Raw genomic sequence first — 17807 nt, 5'->3', positions numbered from 1 at the left:
TTGCTAAGCAGTTACAGGGTCCAAAATGAGTTACAGAGGGTCAAGTTTCCAGTTCAGTGAACCCTGACAGCTGTCCCAGGGCACTGCCTGACTTGGGACCACAGACTTGCGATCCACATACACCAATGAGAATTAGAGGCTGAGATTTCCAAAGTTCAGGGTATTCAAGGCACAAAAAACATTTGCTTTTATGCTGACTGGGAACCAGGTTCTTATCAGACTTGAGCCCAGGAAAGCACACACTCTCCTCCAAGTTCAGAGAAGTGAAGTTTTCTGGATTTGTCAATGCCTGGCACTGCCACAGCACCTGCAAGAGTTCAACTCAACACCACGACTCACGTGGGTCCTGGAAGAAGTGCAAGGTCTGCCGGGAGCCACATGCTGCTCCCAGCAGAGAGCCATGTGAAGGTGCAGTCACTGCTTTGGTGGCCACCAGGCTGCATTACTCCCTCTGCATCACTGCTTTTTGGCACAAAGGAGGCTGGGAGCAAGGATATCAGGGAGGGACTAAAATTAATCGAAAGGAAAGCAATGAAGGAAAGAATCCAAGGCAAAGAGAAAATCTTTCCCTTTCATTCTCCATGACCTTTTAGGAGACTTGGGTACCTACATGCTCCTACCACTTGAATATAAAAACTTGGGGTGCACGTCATGCAGTTACCTCTGTTCCTTTACATATGCATAGATACCTTGCATCAAGCACTGAAGTGTTTCATTACCAGCAATTTAGCCACATTTTAAATAAATGCCAGGTTATCTCTTTAAAAATGATGAAACAAGCACCTGGATCAAACTAGACAACCTCATCCCTCTTTTACTGAGGGCAAATTTCCCATATGATCATATTCCAACATGCTGTAGCCTGCAGCTGGGAGGAGAATAAACCCCTTCTCATAAAGATTAAGTGTTTATCAAACAGTGACCTGCAGCAATGGCAAGACCAGCACAACGGAAAGTATCAGGTTTAGCTACTTCTGTGTCTACTTTCCTGAGTGGAAATGTCACAGACTGGGCGTGGCTGGTGTATAACCAAAGCAGCACCTCAGCCCTTCCTACAAACCCCTGTTCCTGAGGAAGTTCCCTTCTTAGGCCCCAATACACATATCTCCAAGGAAGCAAAATGCTGTTTTCCCCACCTTAACACCTTCACGAGGGCCCAGGTGAGGCAGGGTGTAAGAAGTACTATAGTCCAGAATGCCACAGAGCCAGTGTTCAGCTGAGCTCCTGCATACACCTCTCCCACTGACAGCCTGCAGCAGAGCTGGTCCTACCAGCATAACACAAGCATGGGCAGTGCCAACATCCCCATTCTGAGAAAAGGAGACCTATCTTTACAGAGCTCTCTGGGGGCAAGAGATCTTTGACGGTGCCAGCAAACCAGATGCTCTGACATTACCTTCACTTCTATCATAGGCTTGGCACACTGACAATTACTCCGATCATATGCAACAAAATGCCTCTGCTGTCCTGGAATCCCAATTGTATTGCATGGAAGGAGCCTAAGGCAAATAATTCTAGGGCTCAAATGATCAACCATTCTGGATGCAAACCTGAATTCAGCACAAGGTCAGAGTTTTCCCTGTTCAAAATATCAGATCATGACATAATTTGTAGCATGAATGTGTTGGTCAAAAATTCTGCAGCTTTCTGAAAAACTCTGGCCCATTTCAATGTGCAGCTCTCCCCTGTCAGAATGCAGTGTGAAGACCTACACTGTGTCCTGTCATCTCTGCAAGGTATTTCATCAGTCACCAGGCTGTTCTGCAATGTGCTTAACAGCAGACTTGTGTAAACTCAAAGAAAGTGAAGGCAAAGAGCAACTTTGGCAATCCCTACCCAGGCCAGGGAAGGTGATGAAGGCTGAGAATGCTCCGCCGTTCAGTTACATTACAGGTGGTGATTAGATATTTGCCAAAGGTTTTGCAGGTGCTTGCAGAGCTGAAGCAAGGAAGCAAAGGCTCTGTAAAGAGATGTTTGTAAGCTCTTTTATTGCATCAAGCTGGTTGACTAAATGCAGCAAACAGTGTAAAGTTTTGTGTCTGTGGTTCCAGTCTTTGCTGAAGCTGATACCCCAAGATAAAATTGTGGTTTGTAATACCTTTATCAAAAAAATGGTAATTAGCACTAATTGTAATCAAAGCTCCTTTGCAAAAGAACAGCCAAGGAAGGGAGCTGAGCCCAAGAGAATGGATTTAATCAGTTTCATTGACATTTGGCCTGTTAGTATAACTGGAACTGGTTTTCTATCTTATTAAATGAAAGGAAGGCTTGTCAACGCACCACCAGTAAACGCCCAGACTGATCACAAGAACCACTCTTTACATTAGATTAGGGAGGGGAAAAAAAGACCTCCAGCAACAAATCGCTGACACCAAATCACACTTGTCTTACACTTCCACAAAGCTTTCTCTTGTTCTGAACGACACTGACAAGGGCTTCCTTCTATCCACAGGAATTCAGTTAACAAACACCTCACTTTGCTCTCTGGAAATGGATACATTAAGTTAGTTCACACTAGAATGTGTGATGGGGTCTTTGCAACCTCAATATTCCTTTCATTCCCCTGTGCGTGGTGGGGTGTTTTTTCATGCTGCTCTTCTAATTTGAGGGATACACACCAAAAGCCACAGTTTCCAGGAGCATAAGCAAAGCATCCAGACAGTTATCACTACATGCAAGCAACCTGGCAAAAGATACCTGCTGCCCTGAAAGGGAACTTGAGATGAACCTGGATTTTTTTTCCACATGTCAAAATGCACGTGAGGAATGTTCCAATGAAAGGTGCTGAAGCGGCGGAGACTGAAGTCCCATATTGATCTCCCTAATGGGCAACAGCAATGCAACGTGCCCTGGCCCTGACCCAGCTGCAGGGGCAGCCACTCTGGCCAGAGCACTGGGCCCTTCCATTGAGAAAACTAGCACAGAGGGCAGGTAATGTCACCAGTCTGATGACCAGGCAGAGGATGTTTACCTACTGGGTATGAGAACTTATTCCCATCAGGAGACAGCTTTGTTTAACACCGCTAAACATCTCCAAAGTACTTCTTATGGCTCATAACCTGGCATTGCAAACTACGGAGGAAATCTGCACGGTAGGTGCTTTTTATGGAAGGCATAAAAAGGCATTTTATAGGGCCTGCCTCTGGCAATTCATGCAACAGCATCTTGCCCGCTCCAGGGATGCTGGGGAGAGCAATACCTGTTTTCTGATCATAGGCAAGGATGCAACTAGTCCACAAACAAACCTTATCTTTAATAAAGATTAAAGCAATTAAAAACTGACTCAAAGGTTCGGTGATGAGGTATAAAGTCTTTTTGCCTCTAGATAAGTGGTGCTAATTATTTAGATTTTATTTTATTATGGTGCTGTGAAGTCATGATAGCTCAGATAGTTCACGGGTGAAATAAGCCCAGTTCTCCTTAGACAGAACTTCAGGCAAAGAAAGCCCCAAAACAGTTGCCTTTAGGCAGGCCCCTGGCTTGTTATCTCAGTTTCAGGGCCAAGGCTTGGCAATCCTAGCATAAAGACTTGCTTTCAAAGATGGCTCTTCCCTTTTCCAGAAACAAACCATCTTTCTGCTATCCTCCCAATAGCACAGTGGTAAAAAGGTGTTTTACAGACAATCTTGGAGACAAGATTCCCGGCAATGAAGCATTACAGTCAAAATAAAAAGCCAAAGAAATTAGAGAACAGAAATGGAGAAAAAAGGAAAAAATTATAAAGCAACTGGAGCGCACTGATTTGGGTCCTTTGGGATACTCTGCTGGAGCTGTCCTGGGGACTGGCAGAAAATCTCAAGGCTTTGACTCTGAGAACTTTTGCCAGCAGCATCCTTTGGCTCTAGTAACATAATAGTCAAACACCTCAAAAGGGGCTGCCGAAGGCATTTGGATTCCCTTGTGGCTAATTATAGGTTTTAAAGTTGTGGATGGAGCGGGTGTTTCCCCCACTAAAAGAGAGTATAATTGTCTAACTCCACACCCCCTTCCTTTCTAATGCAACGCACACAGGGAACCTCGTACATCAGCTACAAAGTGCACATTGTTCTATGTCAGCAGATAAATAATTTGCCATCTGAAGACTTGGAAGCTGTTCCCTTAGTTCAGGATTATTGTTCCACTTGAAGCATGAAGTTGGCAGCTTTACTTTCTTCTTCTTCCCGAGAGAATTGGATTGCTCTAAGACTTGAGTAATTTCCAGGCTAATAGCTCACCAAGATATTTGTGTGTATGTGTGCGCACACGTGCATTCCTATGGAAGAATTTAGGCAGAGAGGTGATTTCATTTGTCTTTTACTGTCATGCATTCTTAACTAGATACTCTCAACTCCCTCTCCCTCCCCTCCATGATGTTGCAACTGTTGCTTCTTGAATTTCCTTCAGTTATATTTAAAATCCCTGAAGCTATATCAGCCCAAAGTTTCAAGGGAGGAGGAAAGGGCTGTGTTACTGGTTGAGGACTCTGTTTTGTTTTGTTTTTTTAATAAAAGTATGGAAGTGAATTTTAGCTAACACACATCTGACCAGGGTATTGTAGCGTGGTCTGGCTGCCCCTTATGACAGCCTGTCACTTGCTAGACTATTGCAGCAATCAAGAAACACGTTTTCTGGCAGGCATGGACCAGTCTGATACCCCATTTTTCAAACAGAGGAGAAGTCCAGATGGTTATTCATTAGCCCCATTCCTAACTGTCAGTAGTCCAGAAAAACAAAGATCAATAAAAACTTCCATCAAGAGAGCAAATTCCCAATGTGGTTATGCTTTTATTCTGGTATTCTTAGTCGTAATTAAAATTCTCTTGAAGAAGAATGTTTTTCATTGACTTCAGTAGCCTTTGGATGAGAAGCAGTCTGGAGGTTTTTGACAAAACGTTATTTTGACAGAAAACGCAGACTCACTGAAATTGAAACAGTTCCTGGGAATAGCTTTCACAGTGACAGCTCAGTAAAAACGCTGCTGTTATCTCAGGTCCACAATGTACTCTGCAGAATCAGAGCAGGAAGAGAAAACATGAAGTAGCAAAGTGCTCTTGGCCAGACCATTCACTCTGATACAGAAGACTCGGAGTTGGGTTCAGACTGTGAATTCAAACACATCTCAGCTTCTCCAAGAGAATCCAAATTACTGGGGCTTTAACTAGTTTCAATGGGCTGCTCCTGCTCTCCGGTTTGGGAGCTGTCAGTCCATCTCAGCATGGAGCAGGACTATTTTTTGAAGGTTTCAAGTGCTCTTCAGGATAGGAAAAAACATTTCCTGCCAGCTGTACTTTAAATTGGGCCATAAAACTTTACATTTAAAAACAACTGTGAAACATGACTCAAACAAGATGCCCTTGGGGCTGCACGCTAAAGACAACAGCAGCTCTGCCATCAGCTTTGATGAGCACTCAGCTGTACATTTGTAGCCCCACATTTCATTAAAATATTTATACCTTTATAAGAGACAGAGGAAGCATTCTACCTAGAAAGAAAAATGTGTGTAGCGCACACAATCTCATTGTGGACCTCTGCTCATATCAGAGATGCAATTGCCTAGACATAGAAAAAATTGACCTTGAAAATTAGAGAGAACTCAAACAACAGTGCTAAGATTAACATTCAGAGAAGTAAACAGAACTAAGGAGGTTTCTACTGCTGCAAAAACAAGTGGCAAAAATCTCATCTGACATTAAGTGGCACACTTGCTGTGAATTCAAGAAGGTGATATTGATTTACACCTACTGAGAAGTCATCACAAAAAGAGTTTGTAAAATAGAACTAGCTTTCAGGGGAAATTTTGAATGCTTTAAGTCTGGGGGAAGTCCAAGGAGAAAGGGCCTTCTAGCCAGAAGTTGTATTTGAAAGGGACAGCAAAGAAGCAGCTCAGATCTGGCATGGTGCTGTGTACAAACACATGCTCAAAGGGGGGCACAGATGAACATTGTCCTTCCAAAAATCAACTTATATCACACCTCAGACACTCTGCTGGTACACGACACATTGAGGGCATGCACACACATGGGCCGGAATTACATCTTGTACAGTGATAACTCTGCAAGAAGAATAAACCAGTCTGTTTGCTTTCTTAAAACAACATCGCTGAATGTCTTAGTGCTTGTCAGAAGAGGGCACAAAATTTAAGGTTGGTTGAGTTTTTTATTTTTTTAGCAGTGCGCAAGAGCCGACGGTTTGGAATGGGGTTGTGCAAGGATTGCATTAAACTCTATGGTACATTTCCAAGCCTTGTTTGTCTGAACAATTGACTCTGAGCACAGACACTCATCAATAGAAGCCTAAGCAAATTTCAGGACAAGCTTTATTTTATCCCCCCCCACCCCACACTTGAACATCAAGGTCTTCCAGGGCTGCAGTTGCTGTAGCAACGGAAAGGAGCCCATTAAATGATCAACCTGAAGGCCAAAGCTATCAGAGCTGGAATGACCAAAAGTTAATATTCAACCTAAATCCTCTTATTTGTTTAAAAACATGCAGCTCGCTTGTATTAGCAGCTGCCTCATGGGACCTACTTCAAAAATAGCTGCAGAACCATGAGGCAACCAAAATTTTCATATATGTCCCCAAAAAATGTCCAGTTCCTCAGTGGGGCTGGCTCTGACAGCCGCTTCCTAACAGAAATCATGCAGCAACATGCTTAGGTAGAGACCTGTTTCCTCTGATCTTCTGTGTCTGACAGTCACTTAATATACAAGTGTCTGAGCATGTGTTTTTAATTATTTCCACAGTCTAATGACATTATACCTTGTTTTATTTTAAGTGCTAAGGAGAACAAGCACAATCCATTTTTAGCTTCATTAGATTTTGTCCTTTGGACAACCGTTCCATGGGTGAGTTATGCTTTGCCTTGGGCCCCAACAGGCAGAACCAAATGGAAATAGATTGCTGCAGCAAAAATTATATGACCCGTCCCCTACTATTGCTTAAACATGTCTAGCCACCCTCACTGCTGTTTCAAGTGTCTGGCAGGCCACTCTTTCCTCTGCTTGCAATGCTAACTGCTGGTTTCCATCAATGAAATAACATCTTTGGACAGCCACGAGGGACCTATTAACTGGGATTGCTTTAGGCTTGTCCACCAACAGAACAAGAACACACTAAGGATGGCCCTCTCTTGGTCAACTCCTACTTTAGTAATATAAAGCAACACATCTTCTTTACTACATGGATGCCAAACGACCTTAACAAACCATTGCTTTCAGTATTTTCTTGTGGCTATATGGCCAGACGAGGTCCCACGAATCTCTGACAACACCCATCCCAACTGAACATAGCTTTTAATAAAAATACTGGGAGGAAAAAAATGCCTCTCTGATTCATACTAGCAGTCCTGGCTCAAGGGAGGGTTCTGTCAGCCCTGGGAGTACTCTTCTGCCTGCAGTTTCTTTTTTGGGAGATCTCATTGCAGGTAGCAGCTGACGCAAAACATTTACATGCCATCAGAAAACAGTAGGACAGTAATATTGAAGTCATCCCTTTCCTAATGCTAAGGCAGAGTTTCTCCAGGAGGGATAGGGCATGGCAAGTCTATTTAATAGGATTTCTCCAACCTATTCAAGGCTTTTCATACACAGAAGAAATGACAGTTCACTGCCATTTGTGACCTAACTAAACATAATTTTGTGATTCTGATTAAACGAACAGATTCCAGGCAGAAATATGCAGGTCATGCAACCAAGTGCAGTGACATACATATCACTGACTCATAGCACTTTCTAATATTTCTGATCTTCTTTCCCCTAGATATCAAATCCAGAGTGAAGACCACACCAGTAATTCCGATATTCAGGTTTTGCACATTTATGGTCAGCAAAATCACCACATAAAATAAAGCTGTGAAGCTGATTATGTTATTCAATAGCTTCACAAAAACAGTATTGCCAAAGCTGATGGAATGGGATGACCCAAAACTTTATAAATACGTTAAAGGAGCCCACCCCAGATGTGAGTGCCTGTCTTGGGCTCACACCATTTTTAGCATGAACCTGATATCTCCTTTGCACCACTAGAGCTGGAGGCAGTTAGGTGGGAGGCTTTAAATTAACCCAGTGCAAGACTATTTGTTTCATTCTAAAGAAGCATCATCCTTAACTAAGCTGATGGGTCTCTTGCAGAGCTGGAAGGCAGTGTAGAAAGACCTGAGACACCCACCCACACATCTTGACGTGTCCCAGTTAGGAGGACCGTGCTTCAGGTTTTTTTGTTATCCTTTTGCCCCTTGCTCAGCATGTTTCAGCTGACCCTGTGAGGGAGCAGAAATAGCAGTGTGGCTGGGAGGGTGGTACAGCACAGCCTGCAAACAGGAATAGGAAGACAGGAAAAGGAGCCATTGTGATGGATGCATCCACATGGGTTTTTTTAGCTATCCTCAGATCACAGCACATGAGTGACACTCGTCATGGTGAGACCCTGAACTTCCCCTCCCAGAGATCCTATGCCAGGGCCTGGCATGCCCTGGGCACACTTTTCCCCCAGGTTCCTCTTTCATCCTTCACTCCCATATTCAGTTTTGCCATAAATAACCATGAATCCAACCAGAAGAGGTTTGCTTGAATCACTTCTGCTCTGATGCTGTGAAAAGAGTGCTCTGCAAGTCGGCAGAGCTATTTCTGCAAAGGTAAGGATTAGAGCATGATCTGAGCTATCCCAAGGAAAAGCCCTCCAAGCAGTAAAACCTAGGGAGAAAAAAAAAATAAACCCTGCACAAAACAAACAACCACCAAAGCTCAGCTTTGCTGCTGTGCTATCTCCCGGCTGCTTTCTCCAAGCTGCAAGCTCCAAGGAGGAAGCGCGCTGGGACTTTACACAGGTACGGTTAGCATGGAGAGAGGTTGGGAAGGATTCCTGTATATCCCTTCTCTCAAATACTCTCCACTGTGTGATCCAACTGTAACCTGCACATCTGCAGCTGTCAGAGTCATCTCTCTGTGCTCGGTAATCTGAGGCTCTGCAAGCCAGCAGTAGCTGCTCTCCTCGCCTGCCTTCCTAAGGCAACACTTGCTCAGCAAACACAAATATGTTTACTGTGGAAACTTTGTACTTGCCTTACTGCCCTTGCTCTTTGCCAGGTGTTTTTCTTTTTATACCCACAGGAGATGCAGAGCCATGTTCTAATATAGAAATATAGGTTCATGTGCATGTGTTTATTAATAAATGGGGGAGGGGGGATCTATTTACTTAGTGCCTCATTTGTGTGATTTATTTAGTTATTTTTAGACTTGTTAGACATACAGAGTCAAAGCAGCAACATCAAGGACTGGCTATTGTAATATACTGAAGCTACTTTCAGGGACTGACTTTTCCAGAGAGAGAAAAGAAGAATTAAAAATGGTTCGTAACTAGAAGGGCACCCAGAAGCAATCAACCTTTTTTTTCCTTTCACCAATTTTGAGCTGGTGTCATTATTTTCTTTTGTAATGGTGCCCTGGGGGTAAGGTGGCAATAAATTCAGTGCCCAGGTACATCAGGACCCTCTCTAAGGGCTGCAGTACAGAATCATACCTAAGCATCCTGATAGCATTGCTTGGAGCAGCATCTTTTTGTACTAAGGGAATATATGCACACACATACCAAAAAAAGGAGCTTGAGATACTGTGCTCATACCCCCAGTGTCAGGGGAGATCAGAAGCAGATTGTGTAGCCTGAGTAAGGCACACTATGCAGAAGAGAATGGGAAGCTGATGCCAATTTAAAACAGGAGGCTACAGCCACTAGTATCTGGTATCTCCCCTTCTTACCTCACAAGAAATCTGAGAGATGCTGAGCATTCAACCCAAACCAACCCTTAGCCCACTGAGATCCAGTTGGGGATTCTCCCAGTTAAAAGTCACCTTAAAAAACCACTAGTGTCATTTGCAAGAGGAAAAATATAAAATGCAAAACCTCCTTCCCTGGGGGACTGCTTTCACTTCCTGAGGATGCAGTCCTATCCAGATCCATGAGGACACACCACGAGGAGGTCTAACACAGCACGGCCAGATAAAGAGGCGGCTGACGAGATGCGCCACGAAGCAAGAACTCCTATATGGGTATGGGTCAGCCAAAACCCCAAAGGGGTTTGCACTGGCAAGACCATTCTTGCTTGTCCCTGGGCCCTGCCTCCATCTCCATCTGATATTTGCACAGGGCCTCCCCAAGGTGTCTGCCACGGGTTTTGTATCCCTCTGGGGATGCACACACAGCTGAACAGGCACTTTCACTGTTCTAGCATCCTCCTGCTTGCATCCCCCTGTTGCAATAAGCAGAGTTGATTGTCATCTTCAGCCAAATAAGCAAGCATAAATGCCAGTAAAAGAAAACATTGCATACGTCCCTCATCTGGAAATTAATTTTGTTTGTATTTATGTTCCCACATGTTGTCAGGGTGATGTCTGGGCTCAAGCCCACACGTGGAAAAATCTGGACTGTGCCCTGTACTAGCAAACTCAGTAGCTCAGAGGCAAAACTGTTTGCTCCTCCTTGCCTCACATAAAACAGACTTGTATGCTTGCCTTTATGGTTCAGAGCACAGCTTCTTTTATCCAGAGAAGAGGAAAACAAAGAATCAAAAATAGGTTTATTTTTACACTAGAATACTGGAGCAGGAGGAAGCCCTCTCTTCTGTGCCAAAAAAAAGAAAAAGAAGAACGGGTCCAGAAAGGAGTGTGATGCCCTGAATCACAATTTGTGGCATAACCCAGGCTCAGCCACCTGGACTGAACCAGGAACCTATTCTACATCCCTCTGAGCAGAACCAAATAAGACCAGCTCAAATTAAAGTCAAACACCTTAGCTTGGGAACACCCTGACTTCCTGCCAGCCTAACACTATTTGACATTACCTGGGCTTAAACACCAGCAAATAGGTTTTAGCCTCAAGCTCTTTCAGCCCGGAATGGACCCCATCTCCTCAAAAAAACCCCAAAAGTTCAACCACATCAACCACAGCCTCCCCAACACAGTACCTGCTGAAGGTTCATTCCTCAAAGCATCTCACTGCACAGGCCAGCTGCTCCTCACTGTAGTTGCCTTCCTTGATCACTCCCTAAAGGTGCCTGCACCCAAACTACCTCCCTGGCCAGACATAAGCACCCCATCACCATCCCACCCAGCTACCTGAGTGCCTGGGAGCACGAACATGCCCTCAGCTGAGATCTCTGATTAGACCCAGACCCAGGTGGGACTCCCCAGTTCCCTCCCAGGTCAGCCCAGCCAGCAAAGTTGTCAGCCCTGAGAGGGAAAGCTGCAAAGTGTGGTAGAGAATGACTGAGGACATGGCCTTGAAGATCTAAATCTCTTCTCTCTGCCAGAGTTTTTCTCTTCCCTCATGATGGTCACTATCACATTGCATCAGAAATGTTGCTCCCTCCACTTGAAGGCCCTAAAGACTTCTCTTCAGTGTTGCACTGAAGCATGAGAATGGCCTTGAGATGGTTTTCAGAGGGTGTGTGTGCTGATGCCAGGCAAGGGGAACAGAAAAAAACTTTCATCATGTTGTATTTAGAGGTGGCAGCCATGGGACTCTGAGATGGATATTTTCCCAAAACAAGCAGAAAACAGTGGACAATATCCCATGAAAATGTCTATGAACATGAAAGAAGTCTATTCCAGTGAGTTGTTCTTGCTTTGGTCATAAAAATCTAGGGTTGCTGAAAAGGGAAGAAAAAGTTAACTTCAAAGAGAATTGCTGAGGTTTGAACAAAAACATGTAATTCTTGACATTCATGTTTGACCAAAAGTTTCTCTATGCCTTACACATACCTAGTTAGTCATTATGAGGTAGGTAGAAACCTCTCTCTACACAGCACATCACTCTAGCTAGTGACTAGTTATTTGTTGATCCAATAAACTCCCTTGAAAGTAATAATTAGAACTTATCACAACAAAGAGTAGAGTTTATTAATTACCACACAAATTATCTAGTTCCAGAAGGTTGAATAAAAGATCAGGATAAACAGCAGAGATTACATTGGACTAGTTCTTCTGCACTAACTTTCAAAACTGAGGGTCTTATGCAATCTAAAATGTTTGTGTTAATAGATAACAGCTAGTGCATCAGCAGCAGGTCATTTTCTTTAAAACAAATGTGTTTGGGAAGAGTAAGCAGAAAGTATCAAAGTCAAGAAGGAAATACTGTAGGTAGATGTGTAGGAAGGTACTGCAAGGTGCAAGTTGGATTTTAGTGCAAGGAAACCTCTGAGGGTGCTAATCAGCCTCCTTTCTGTCACACCTCAAGGGTGATGTATTCAGCAGCATGGAAGTGCTTTATGGGGTGATCAAGGCAAGAGAAAACATTGAACTGAACTTCTTGCTGCTTACTGTGGGGGCCAACATGTCCCCCCAGAAGATGATGAACATGAATCCATCTTACGGAGGTGAGGGCCATTGCAGGGACTCAAAAAGTCACAAGCAGATGCAGCCAAGTTGTTCCCCTACTGCTCTCCGGGTCCTGCAGCAGCCTCACAGGCCACAGAACACCTGCACCAACATGACCCCTGCTACATCAACAGAATGAACATGTTTATCGTTCCTTACACATGACCTCATGTAGGTCTTAAGCCTATCCAGAGGCTAAAAGGCATCTCCATTTCTTCCCCAGTGTACATCTATATATCAGTGTGTACACGGCTCAAAATCACACCAAATGGTTAAGCTATGATTATCACCTGAGTCTGAGGAGGAACTGGCTTCCTCTACAGCTCTCCCACAAGCTCCCCAAGTACTATTGGTCAAATAATTTAAATCCTTTTTCTGACTTTGCACAATGAAGATGACAACTACTCTTCAGAGGACTGGAAAGGCTTAACTCCCCACCAGGAACTTTATTCTGCCCCTCAGCTGGAAGATGCTAGAAAGCTGACAAATACTATTATTAATTTAGAACAGCTAATTTGTTTCAATGAGATTAGCATGAAAATGCAGGAGCAAAGCTAGGAAGGTGGCTCCAGCTCTCCCTGGATTCATGATCCCCCACCCACCCACCCACCCACCAGGGATCAGTCACAGGGTATCAGGTAACTTGCATGAATTCATCAGGACCAATTCTAATTTGCTAATTACTCCTTTAGGCATGACAGAGATTGATTCACATTACACTTTCATGGGTATCACTGATCTCATGTGCAAGCCTGGATTATCTACCAAGCAGTGCCAGTGGTACTGAGTGAGGGTTGGGTGCTCAGGCAGCCAGGAAGTGCTTGAGGAGGGCTGCTGAGAGTTTTGGTGCCAAAGAAAATCCACACTCTCTTGAAGAAAAATGTCTTACTAATGTGTGTTTATTTATCAATTGTTGGAATACCAGTATCCTGTGAGGAGACTAAAGGTCCCAAGTGACAGGTAAATGAACACCCTCCAGCTGGGCCATTAATTCCTAGGGAACAAGTGGGAGAGTTTTCCACCAAACTTGTCGGCTGTAACTAACTTGATTTTCTGAGTGAGAACAGATTGCTCATCACCCTGTGCTCCCCTCCCAGCCAAAGCAGACCTTCCTCAGGAGCATCTGCCACTTCCAGAAGTGGAGAGCCTGTATCAGAGGGCATTTCCTCATCAGCCAGGGCAGAGAGATCTCATTAGAGCAAGGGGCTTCCCACGTCAGCCCTGTCCCTGGACACCCACGGAAGTTTCTCAGTTCCATGGTGTCACAGTGTCCCAGTCAGACCCAAGAACCAGCACAGGGGAGCTGAGGTCCAGCACAGGCAGGGGTCCATGAGACCACTTGCTCCAGTGCTGCCACTGTCAGCACAGCCCGGGTGTTTTTCCAGCCGTGCTGGCTGCGGGATTGCTGCTCTGACGTGCCAAAATTTCCAAGCCCTTTGCCCTCCCTGAGGCATTATCTGCCGCTAGAGACACACGATCTGAATGAATCTAGCTCCAGCCAACTCTCTAAGGTCCAGAACATGTTGTCCATGGAAAAACAACGCACACTAGAGAAACAAAAACTACCTGGCTGCCGTTTATAGACTTCTCAGAAAGTCAGCAGTCCAGAGCCAAACTCGAACGTTCACATCACTCCTTCACTTATGGAAGGTGAGTTTGCTAAATGCCTGGATGCTTTTCAGCCCAACAGCCCAGTTCCTGTATTTGCAACCATAATACTGGAACAAGTAGCAGGGCTTAAACTGGTGCCCACTGGACTCAACAGAAAAGGCAGATGCCAGAAGCTTTTTTAGATACATAACAGTGATTCTTCATACCTCTCTTTTTGTGGGCTACTGGATTCTACCCTCAGTCACATGCAAAACAATTCATGGATAGATTTTTCCATTAAGTACCTCAGACTACCTATTGAAGTTCCTGGTACCTGGTTCAAATGAACAAATAAGATTTCTGCTTTGGGAAGTGCTAAGCATCCCCTGAGTCCAATCCAGGAATCAGCTACAGATTCAGGAGAAAAGCAGAATTATTCAAGGAAGGGACCTGAGGGACTGACAGCAAGCCCTCCCAAACCCTTACCTTTGTGACTGCCAGCTGTCAGAGGAAGAACCCTCTGACTATAATTCGCTAAATCCCCTGACATAAAGCTGCTGTTGCTCCAGAGCAGCACACACTAGCTGCTCTGATGCTGGATGCTGGCTCAGGCCTTCCTCCTGCACAACCAGCAGAGCCCTTCCTGCAAAAAGAACCTCTCATTCTCCTCTTACTGGAAAAGACAGATCATGCTATGCCATAACTTGCTCCTATTTCTGTTTTCCTTCCTCTGCTCCGTTACAGAAAACTACAGGCCATATTCACCTCAATTTTCTCTCCTTTTCAGGATGGTTACAAATCGAACACAAGTAGGGGATGGGTTACCAGATGTGCACCAGTGCAAGCAACAGGAGAGCTGCCTTTCCCAAGAGTAACTTGCCATTCATGTATTTAATTTCCATTTTACCTAACACGTTGGCATGCTGCACTGGACAGAGATGCAAACACTGCCCTCTTCTCACGATGGCCAGACCCTTGTCAAACATTGCTCTAAACTGTAGGATGTTTGAGTAGAGATTTGGGGCTCAGTGAGATACTGGCCAAGGCATACACGCTCCATAGGGCAGAATGGCTGAGCTGATAAAAGCTCTCTGCAATGGACTTGTCCAAGAGCTAAGAGACTCCTCTAGTCTTATCTCTTTAGGAGATCAAATACTTAAATGATCTTTGAGTCAGCCTAACCACAAAACCATCACAAAAGTGATATTTGGGTAGAGAACATGGCAAGAGATGAAGGATGTGCTCCAGCTCCAGCTGGAGGAAGACCTGCACTAAGCTGGTAGAGCAAATCAGAGCTTAGACCTGTGAAACACTAAGCACTGAGGAGCTACAAACTTAATGATAGGGATCATTTCAGCCAGAAGGGTCATTAAGTCTCAAGTTGTATGCAAACACATACAAGATGTTAAGGCTAGAAGATTCTTGATAATATCTATTTTTCACACACCTTCAAACACCCCCCTCCCCCTCCAAAAAAAGCAAGAACAAACCACAAATGTCCCGGAAGGAATGAGCAAGGGAAGCCAAGGACCTGTAGGGATTTGAAGTCCCTGCCTTAGCTAGGAATTGTTTCCTCTGGATAAGCCATGGCAGTCACTGTCTTTGGCTTGTGATGAAGCCAGTGGGAGCTTAGCACAACTCATTCTTAAGAGCAATGTCTCTGCATAACAAGCAAGCAAAGCATGGCAGTCGCTGAACCAAGTGAATAACAGGTTTCATAGGTGCTGTCAAAAGGGAAGAAGAAAAATCCCAGCTGGCTCCAAACAGCTTTCTATGTGTGTTGGCAGGTCCTTGGTATTTCTCCCAGACTGGGAGGGCAAGTCCAAGCCAAGAGCCCAAGTACAGCACATCCAGGCTTACATAACCCTAGGGGCCCAGGGTAATCATTAACACTGGATTATTGCCACTGGCTTTGTGCTGGAGTCACCTGGTTGTTTGGATTAAATGTATAGTGGCCATTTAGACAAGGAGAGGGTTCATGGCACAAGGAATTAAGTGAAAACAACCCCCAGGGAGGGTGGGAAGCAGAAGACTGTTGCAAACATTGCAGAATTTAAACTCAAGCACTCCTCCAGGGAGCCAGATTTGCCACCTTTCATCACACCACCCTGCTCAATGGGATGGTTTGCTTTCCATAAGGATGCAGCTCCCTGACCTCCCCCCGAAACTGCCAGGGAAAAAAAACCCCACACAACAGTGATCAGGGGATCAGGACTCTTCTTAGGAAGTTTTGCCTCAATGACTGCCACGTGCTGCACACCAGCAAGTGAGCTCTCATTCCTCTCTCCTCGGCACGCTTTCCAAAAGCAGACATTATTGGTACAGCCTGACTTTATCTATGCCCCATCTTTGCCTTTCTTTGCTTATCTGATGTCTCACGTGTCGTATTACTCTTTGCCTTCTGTAACCCCCCGTGTGTTATTGACATGTGCTTTGTGCCACTGTCTGGGGCAAAGGAGATTTGGGACTTTTTGGTTCTGCTCCCATTTCCCCTCTGTGTTGGTCTGTGGTCTTGGACACATCACTCCACTGCACTATGTTTAGCCACAGGTCACAGAAGTCAGGTTACCTTACAGAACATCCCTTTACTGATATTCCTGATGCTTAGCCTTTACCTCAAGTACAACCATCCCAGCTGACAGCTCCTTACCTCTCATAACTTCTCCTTCACCACCAGCTCTGATGAAGGGACTATAAGCCTTTTAAAAACACAGAGTTCTAACCAGATCACAATCATTTTGTGAAGGCTCTAACACTGCACGTGTCCATTCACACCTCAGAAACCAAACTATAATGGTTTGAAGTCAACGAGACTACGCCATGCTGTGCTTTGTCATGCAGAGTTGCTAAAGCAGGGACATAATAAACTTATCTACAGTTGTGGTATCAAAGTATTTAAATATATATTTATCTTCAGGTGGATAAAGTCAGGCTTAAGGCAAGGTAATATTTTTCTCATGAATCGGCAAAACTCAAGCAGGCTAGTAATTTCATGTAAACACTGAAATCTCTTTTAGAAATTTCTACCTTTTTTTTGTGACAAATATCTAAAAATGTCATTATCTTCATGCAGAACTAATTCTCCTTTCACAGCAGAACATTGCAACTGATACATAAGCTTACATTTCCTTACAGGTATTAACTAGAAAAACCCACACAATCTACACTTGAAAACCATACTTAGAAAAGAGGAAAAAAGAAAAGAAGAGAGAATAAGCATTTCATGGAAAATATTCCAGGCTAAAATCTTAGATTTCTGTCCTGCTATGTTTCAGCAGCAGAGATTTTGCATTACTCCACTTCAGTTTTAAGTATTGCCTCTTGCAGAAAAATAAAAACTTCTGCCCCAGGTGTCTTGCAGGGTGAATTGCCCAACTTTACAGCAATATCAGAACTCCAGGTGAGATAGGGAGGAGACTGAGACGCTGGTTAAAATAAAGCAGCTGGTTTAATGCATGAAGTGGGTAGGGTGAGAACAGAAGGGAATCGCAGATCCTCTTGGTGCAGGCTTGCTAATTAAAGTACATCACTGGCCCTTAACACAGCTCTGCTTAGCACTCTGGTCTTCAGGCTACACCTCAGAAGGTAACAACAACCTGGAGTGTACAGAACTTCATCTGCCTCATCCCTCAGTCCTCTTGCCAGAATGATAGGGATTCTCAGGGAAAAATAATCAGGGGTCTGGAGAGCCCTGGCTCATCAGCTGGCACTTTTTGGTGTCTGTTCTTCAGGGAGACACTTAAATCCCTCAGGGCCTGTTAGTCTCAGAGTGATTCTTGCTGGGAGAAGATCTGGACCCACTGCACCATTGCTCCCATGGAGACTCAGAAGTGACTTTAACACCAGTAATGTTGCTGGTTTCTTCTTCCA

This window comes from Empidonax traillii, unplaced genomic scaffold (assembly GCF_003031625.1).
Source record: "Empidonax traillii isolate 1590-97213 ecotype Southwest subspecies unplaced genomic scaffold, ASM303162v1 scaffold109:size1658292, whole genome shotgun sequence".
NCBI lineage: Eukaryota > Metazoa > Chordata > Aves > Passeriformes > Tyrannidae > Empidonax > Empidonax traillii.
The sequence above is the reverse complement of the archived record's forward strand: the minus strand, read 5'-3'. Positions refer to the sequence as shown.